Genomic DNA, 7,500 nt, shown 5'->3' with positions numbered 1-7,500 from the left:
CGTGAGACCGACGGTCGTCGGGTTTAGTTCCGCGGCTAGAGCAGGACGAGGGGCAGCGAACGGTACCGGAACGAACCCGGTCGCACACCGGGAAGTCGAGTGCCGGGTCTCGAAACGGAGCCGGGTCGGCCCAGTTTAAAACGGAGAAGAGAGTGCTGCCCTCTGCGGGTGAAAACATGGAAGTACGTTGGTTAATGATTTCCAGTTCACCCCGCTTGGTCAGGCCCACTCGGAGGCGGATAACTCCGGAACGCCGAGGCCGATTTCCTCCGGGTATGGCTCGTTGCGTGCGGCAGGAGGAGGCGCAGCGTTCGGTACCGAGCACTCGGAGGTGCGGTGCTGCCCGCCGGAGTGACAGCGAAAGGCTGCGCACCCCTTTCCGCCTGCTAACTCGGCGTCCGTGAGACCGACCGACTCCGCTTTAGCACCGGAGCTAGAGTGGGGCAAGGGGCACCGAAGGGTACCGGAACGATGACGTTCGCACACCGGGAAGTCGAGTGCCGGGCCGCCGAAAGCGAGCAGGGTGCCACCGCTCGGGGCCCCGGTTTGTCCGTCCCACCCGGAGGCCCATATCTCCGGAAGGCACAGGCCGATTTCCTCCGGGTATGGCTCGTTGTGTGCGGCCGGACCAGGCGCAGCGGACGGTACCGAGCACTCGGAGGTCGGGCGCTGCCCGCCGGAGGTACAGCGAAAGGCTGCAAACCACTTTCCGCCGCCTCCCTCCGCGGGCGTGAGACCGACGGTCGTCGGGTTTAGTTCCGCGGCTAGAGCAGGACGAGGGGCAGCGAACGGTACCGGAACGAACCCGGTCGCACACCGGGAAGTCGAGTGCCGGGTCTCGAAACGGAGCCGGGTCGGCCCAGTTTAAAACGGAGAAGAGAGTGCTGCCCTCTGCGGGTGAAAACATGGAAGTACGTTGGTTAATGATTTCCAGTTCACCCCGCTTGGTCAGGCCCACTCGGAGGCGGATAACTCCGGAACGCCGAGGCCGATTTCCTCCGGGTATGGCTCGTTGCGTGCGGCAGGAGGAGGCGCAGCGTTCGGTACCGAGCACTCGGAGGTGCGGTGCTGCCCGCCGGAGTGGACAGCGAAAGGCTGCGCACCCCTTTCCGCCTGCTAACTCGGCGTCCGTGAGACCGACCGACTCCGCTTTAGCACCGGAGCTAGAGTGGGGCAAGGGGCACCGAAGGGTACCGGAACGATGACGTTCGCACACCGGGAAGTCGAGTGCCGGGCCGCCGAAAGCGAGCAGGGTGCCACCGCTCGGGGCCCCGGTTTGTCCGTCCCACCCGGAGTGCCCATATCTCCGGAAGGCACAGGCCGATTTCCTCCGGGTATGGCTCGTTGCGTGCGGCCGGACCAGGCGCAGCGGACGGTACCGAGCACTCGGAGGTCGGGCGCTGCCCGCCGGAGGTACAGCGAAAGGCTGCAAACCACTTTCCGCCGCCTCCCTCCGCGGGCGTGAGACCGACGGTCGTCGGGTTTGTTTCCGCGGCTAGAGCAGGACGAGGGGCAGCGAACGGTACCGGAAGGACCCGGTCGCACACCGGGGAAGTCGACTAGCGGGCCGCCGAAAGCGAGCACGGGGCCCCGGTTTGTCCGTCCCACCGGAGGCCCATATCTCTGGAAGGCACAGGCCGATTTCCACCGGGTATGGCTCGTTGTGTGCGGCAGGACCAGGCGCAGCGGACGGTACCGAGCACTCGGAGGTCGGCGCTGCCCGCCGGAGGTACAGCGAAAGGCTGCAAACCACTTTCCGCCACCTCCCTCCGCGGGCGTGAGACCGACGGTCGTCGGGTTTGTCTCCGCGTGCTAGAGCAGGGACGAGGGGCAGCGAACGGTACCGGAACGAACCCGGTCGCACACCGGGAAGTCGACCAGCGGGCCGCCGAAAGCGTGCTCGGGTCCCCGGTTTGTCTGTCCCACCCGGAGGCTGATATCTGAGGAAGTCCGAGGCCGATTTCCTCCGGCTAACTCGGCGGGCAATGTGTCCCCCCCCCACCATCTTCGGCTGATTACCGTGGCTGGACCGGATCAAGGAGCAACGGAACCGTGCCAGAACGACGTCGGTCGGACGGCGTGAACTGATAGTGCCGAGGCCGGAAACCGAGCCGGAAATGTGCACCGATTTATTGGTCCCACTCGCAGGCCCATATCTCCGGAAGGCCGAGGCCGATTTCCTCCGGGTATGGTTCGCTGCGTGCAGCCGGAAGGGGAGCAGCGGACGGCACTGAGCAGCCGGAGGTGCGGCGCTGCCCGCCGGAGCTGCAAGCGAAAGGCTGCGCACCGCTTTCCGCTGGCTAACTCGGCGGCCGTCAGGCCGACCGACTCCGCTTCAGCACGGGAGCTGGAGTCGGGCAAGGGGCACCGAAGGGTACCGGAAGGATCACGTTCGGACACCGGGAAGTCGAGTGCCGGGCCGCCGAAAGCGAGCTCGGGGCCCCGGTTTGTCCGTCCCACCCGGAGGCCCATATCTCGAGAAGGCACAGGCCGATTTTCCTCCGGGTTTGGCTCGCTGCGTGCGGCCGGACGAGGCGCAGCGAACGGTACCGAGCACTCGGAGGTGCGGCGCTGCCCGCCGGAGGTACAGCGAAAGGCTGCAAACCGCTTTCCGCCTCCTCTCCCCTCGGGCGTGAGACCGACGGTCGTCTGGTTTGCTTCCGCGGCAAGAGCAGGACGAGGGGCACCGAGCGGTACCAGAACGAACCCGGTCGCACACCGGGATGTGGAGTGCCCGGCCCAAACCCGCTACCCCCCCCCCCCCCCCAACACCCGAAAGCGAGCCCCGGTTTGTGGATTAAAAGTGAAGCGGCAAAGATTTGTAAAACAGCGTGAAATGATGAACCAGAAGCCCAAAGTAATGGTGGGAATAAAAGTTCCAAAATGTGAAATGGTGAACCAGAAGTTGTGTGAACTGTTTAACCCAAAGTGGCAAAAATGGATTAAAAGGGGTGAAATGATCGACCGCAAAGCAGGGCAAGCATTAAACAAAAGCAGCAGCATTTTTTAAAAAGGGACAAATGGTTTACCAGAATCCCAAAAGAATGCTCAGAGACTTAAGTCCCAAAGGGGAAATGGTTAACCAGTAGCTGGGTGAACTGCTTAACCCAAAGTGGGAAAAAGGATAAAAAAGGGGTGAACTGATCAACCAGAAGTCGACAACAATGTGCGGCGATTAAGTCTGAAAGAGGGAAAGGTTGACCGGAAAGCAGGGAAATGATTAAACAAAAGCAGAAAAATTCAGTAAAAAGGGGCAAGTGGTGAACCAGAAGTTGGGTGAACTGCTTAACCAAAAGTGGGAAAGAGGATTAAAAGGGGAGAAATGTTGAACCAGATGTCGAAAACAATGCGCGGCGATGAAGTCTGAAAGAGGAAAAGGTTGACCGCAAAGCAGGGAAAGGATTAAACAGAAGCAGCAATATCTTTTAAAAAGGGACAAATGGTGAACCAGAATCCCAAAAGAATGCTCAGAGACTTAAGTCCCAAAGGGGCAAATGGTTAACCAGAAGCTGGGTGAACTGTTTAACCAAAAGTGGGAAAAAGGATTAAAATGTTGTGAAATGATTAACCAGAAGGCGAAAGCAAAGTGCGGCGGCGAAGTCCTAAAGGGGAAAAGGTTGACCATAAAGCAGGGAAATGATTAAACAAAAGCGGAAAAATTCAGTAAGAAGGGGCAAATGGTTAACCAGAAGTTGGGTGAACTGCTTAACCAAAAGTGGGAAAAAGGATTAAAAGGGGAGAAATGTTTAACCAGATGTCGAAAACAATGCGCGGCGATGAAGTCTGAAAGAGGAATAGGTCGACCGCAAAGCAGGGAAATGATTAAACAAAAGCAGAAAAATTCAGTAAAAAGGGGCAAATGGTGAACCAGAAGCTGGGTGAACTGCTTAACCAAAAGTGGGAAAAAGGATTAAAAGGGGAGAAATGTTGAACCAGATGTCGAAAACAAGGTGCGGCGATGAAGTCTGAAAGAGGAATAGGTCGACCGCAAAGCAGGGAAAGGTTTAATCAAAAGCAGCAATATCTTTTAAAAAGGGACAAATGGTGAACCAGAATCACAAAAGAATGCTCAGAGACTTAAGTCCCAAAGGGGAAATGGTTAACCAGTAGCTGGGTGAACTGTCCAACCCAAAGTGGGAAAAAGGATTAAAAGGGGTGAAATGATTAACCAGGAGGCTAAAGCAATGTGCCGCGGTGAAGTCCTAAAGGGGAAAAGGTTGACCAGAAAGCAGGGAAAGCATTAAACAAAAGCGGCAACATTTTTTAAAAAGTGGCAAATGGTTAACCAGAATCCCAAAAGAATGCTCAGAGACTTAAGTCCCAAAGGGGAAATGGTGAACCAGAAGCTGGGTGAACTGGTGAACCAAAAGTGGGAAAAAGGATTAAAAGGGGAGAAATGATTAACCAGGAGGCTGAAGCAATGTGCCGCGGTGAAGTCCTAAAGGGTAAAAGGTTGACAAGAAAGCAGGGAAATGATTAAACCAAAGCGGAAAAATTCAGTATAATGGGGCAAATGGTTAACCAGAAGCTGGGTGAAATGGTTAACCAAAAGTGGCAAAAAAAGATTTAAAGGGGAAAAATGATTAACCAGAAGTCGACAACAATGCTCGGCGATGAAGTCTGAAAGGGGAAAAGGTTGACCAGAAAGCAGGGAAACGATTAAACAAAAGCGGCAACATTTTTTAAAAAGTGGCAAATGGTTAACCAGAATCCCAAAAGAATGCTCAGAGACTAAGTCCCAAAGGGGAAATGGTTAACCAGAAGCTGGGGGAAATGGTTAACCAAAAGTTGCAAAAATGATTAAAAGGGGTGAAATGATTAACCAGGAGGCTGAAGCAATGTGCCGCGGTGAAGTCCTAAAGGGGAAAAGGTTGACCACAAAGCAGGGAAAGCATTAAACAAAAGCGGCAACATTTTTTAAAAATTGGCAAATGATTAACCAGAATCCCAAAAGAATGCTCAGAGACTAAGTCCCAAAGGGGAAATGGTTAACCAGAAGCAGGGGGAAATGGTTAACCAAAAGTTGCAAAAATGATTAAAAGGGGTGAAATGATTAACCAGGAGGCTGAAGCAATGTGCCGCGGTGAAGTCCTAAAGGGGAAAAGGTTGACCACAAAGCAGGGAAAGCATTAAACAAAAGCGGCAACATTTTTAAAAAAGTGGCAAATGATTAACCAGAATCCCAAAAGAATGCTCAGAGACTAAGTCCCAAAGGGGAAATGGTTAACCAGAAGCTGGGGGAAATGGTTAACCAAAAGTTGCAAAAATGATTAAAAGGGGTGAAATGATTAACCAGGAGGCTAAAGCAATGTGCCGCGGTGAAGTCTGAAAGAGGGAAAGGTTGACCAGAAAGCATTAAACAAAAGTGGCAACATTTTAAAATAATTGGCAAATGGTTAACCAGAATCCCAAAAGAATGCTCAGAGACTAAGTCCCAAAGGGGAAATGGTTAACCAGAAGCTGGGGGAAATGGTTAACCAAAAGTTGCAAAAATGATTAAAAGGGGTGAAATGATTAACCAGGAGGCTAAAGCAATGTGCCGCGGTGAAGTCCTAAAGGGGAAAAGGTTGACCAGAAAGCAGGGAAAGCATTAAACAAAAGCGGCAACATTTTTTAAAAAGTGGCAAATGGTTAACCAGAATCCCAAAAGAATGCTCAGAGACCAAGTCCCAAAGGGGAAATGGTTAACCAGAAGCTGGGGGAAATGGTTAACCAAAAGTTGCAAAAATGATTAAAAGGGGTGAAATGATTAACCAGGAGGCTGAAGCAATGTGCCGCGGTGAAGTCTGAAAGAGGGAAAGGTTGACCAGAAAGCATTAAACAAAAGTGGCAACATTTTTTAAAAATTGGCAAATGGTTAACCAGAATCCCAAAAGAATGCTCACAGACTAAGTCCCAAAGGGGAAATGGTTAACCAGAAGCTGGGTGAAATGGTTAACCAAAAGTTACAAAAATGATTAAAAGGGGTGAAATGATCAACCAGAAGTCGAAAACAATGTGCGGCGATGAAGTCCTAAGGTGGAAAAGTTACCCAGAAGGCAGGGAAATGATCAAACGAAAGCAGCCAAAAAATTATTAAAAGAGGGGAACTGATGAACCAAAAGATGAGAAACGGCCCGCAGAGACTAAGTCCAAAACGGGAACTGGTGAACCGGAAATGATTAACCAAAAACTAAGTCCGAAGAGGGAACTGGTAAACCAGAACTGAGTAACCCGATTTTTAAAATTAATTATAAATGGGGAAACGATTGAGCAAAAGGCGGAAATTAAGTCACAGGGACCAGGTCCGAAAGGGCAAGAGGTTACCCCGTAGGGGGCATTCGTCAACTCAATCTGAAAATTTTGGAGGCAAATCTGACCAAAATGCGGAAATCGGACCACACCGCGAGGGGCGCCATTCGACGGGGCAGGGGTAGACGCGTCGAACGGTGCCTGAAGGTCCCGGCTGCGACACGTGAGTCCGGAGATATGGCCAGTCAAAGTCTGATGGGAGGTACCGAAGCCGAAAAATCGAAACGCGTTTGCGGCGATTCGGTGTCAGAAAGTCGGTCACGAATTCAAATTCGTCCCGCTGATTCGCCAATTGCCAGCCGGTTCCGGGGGGATTGGCGGGGTACCTGCAGGATAGTAAGAGGTGGCATGTCGAGACTTAGCCTGTTTACCAGACTTGTGTCCAGCGCCTCCAGGTCTGCAGAGACCGACCCGGGCTGCCGCCCAACCGACTTTTAAGCCTTTTGGGAGTGGGAATTTTTCCCATTTTTCCCCATTTTTCGGGTTTTTTGGTCGGGCTTGAAAACGGCGGCCCCGAGGCCTCCCGGGGCTGGCGGGCTTCGGCTCCCTTGCGAGAGGGTCCGAATTCCACCCGTTTAAGCCCAGAAAGGAGTTCGGAAGTCAGTCGGTCGAGGGAACCCCTTCGGAAGTCCGACGGGGATGGATTCGGCCGGCGTTTCGGATCTCCGGTCAGAGGATTCCCCCCCTGGGCGGGGGGGTGCGAGTAGCTGCCGGCAAACGGTCCCTTGCACTTGTGGCACAAAAAGTCCGAGCACAGGTTAATGAGTTGGCCGCGGAAGCCCCTATGCCGAAATGAGAAAGCCCCCGTTGCGGGGATTTAGTGACGCATCTGCGGCCGGAGGTGGGAGGCCGTCCTGCCGAATTGACACTTGTCATTCGGGCACCTAGGGATTGGTCGGGTACCCGGAGATTTTCGAGAACACGATTTTCAGAGCTTTCTCTGACAGCCCAGGTGCACTTTAAGAGTGCCTGAAAAAGTGACACTTGGCAAAAGGCTCTCAATTTCAAAGCGGAGACCTTTACAAGAGCACTCGGAAGTCACCTGTCAGCATTTAAAGCTACATCAGGCGGCAATTTTCGAACTCTTTGTCAGTCTGAAATCGTGTTGAGCCTCGACAGCGTCGGGCTCAGGCAGGAGGAGCTTGCCAGCAGAGAGAGGCTCACCATGGATTGCTGGTGGATGCTTTTCGAAAACATATACACATTATA

The sequence above is a fragment of the Heptranchias perlo genome, unplaced genomic scaffold (assembly GCF_035084215.1).
Source record: "Heptranchias perlo isolate sHepPer1 unplaced genomic scaffold, sHepPer1.hap1 HAP1_SCAFFOLD_1057, whole genome shotgun sequence".
NCBI classification, from domain to species: domain Eukaryota; kingdom Metazoa; phylum Chordata; class Chondrichthyes; order Hexanchiformes; family Hexanchidae; genus Heptranchias; species Heptranchias perlo.
The sequence above is the reverse complement of the archived record's forward strand: the minus strand, read 5'-3'. Positions refer to the sequence as shown.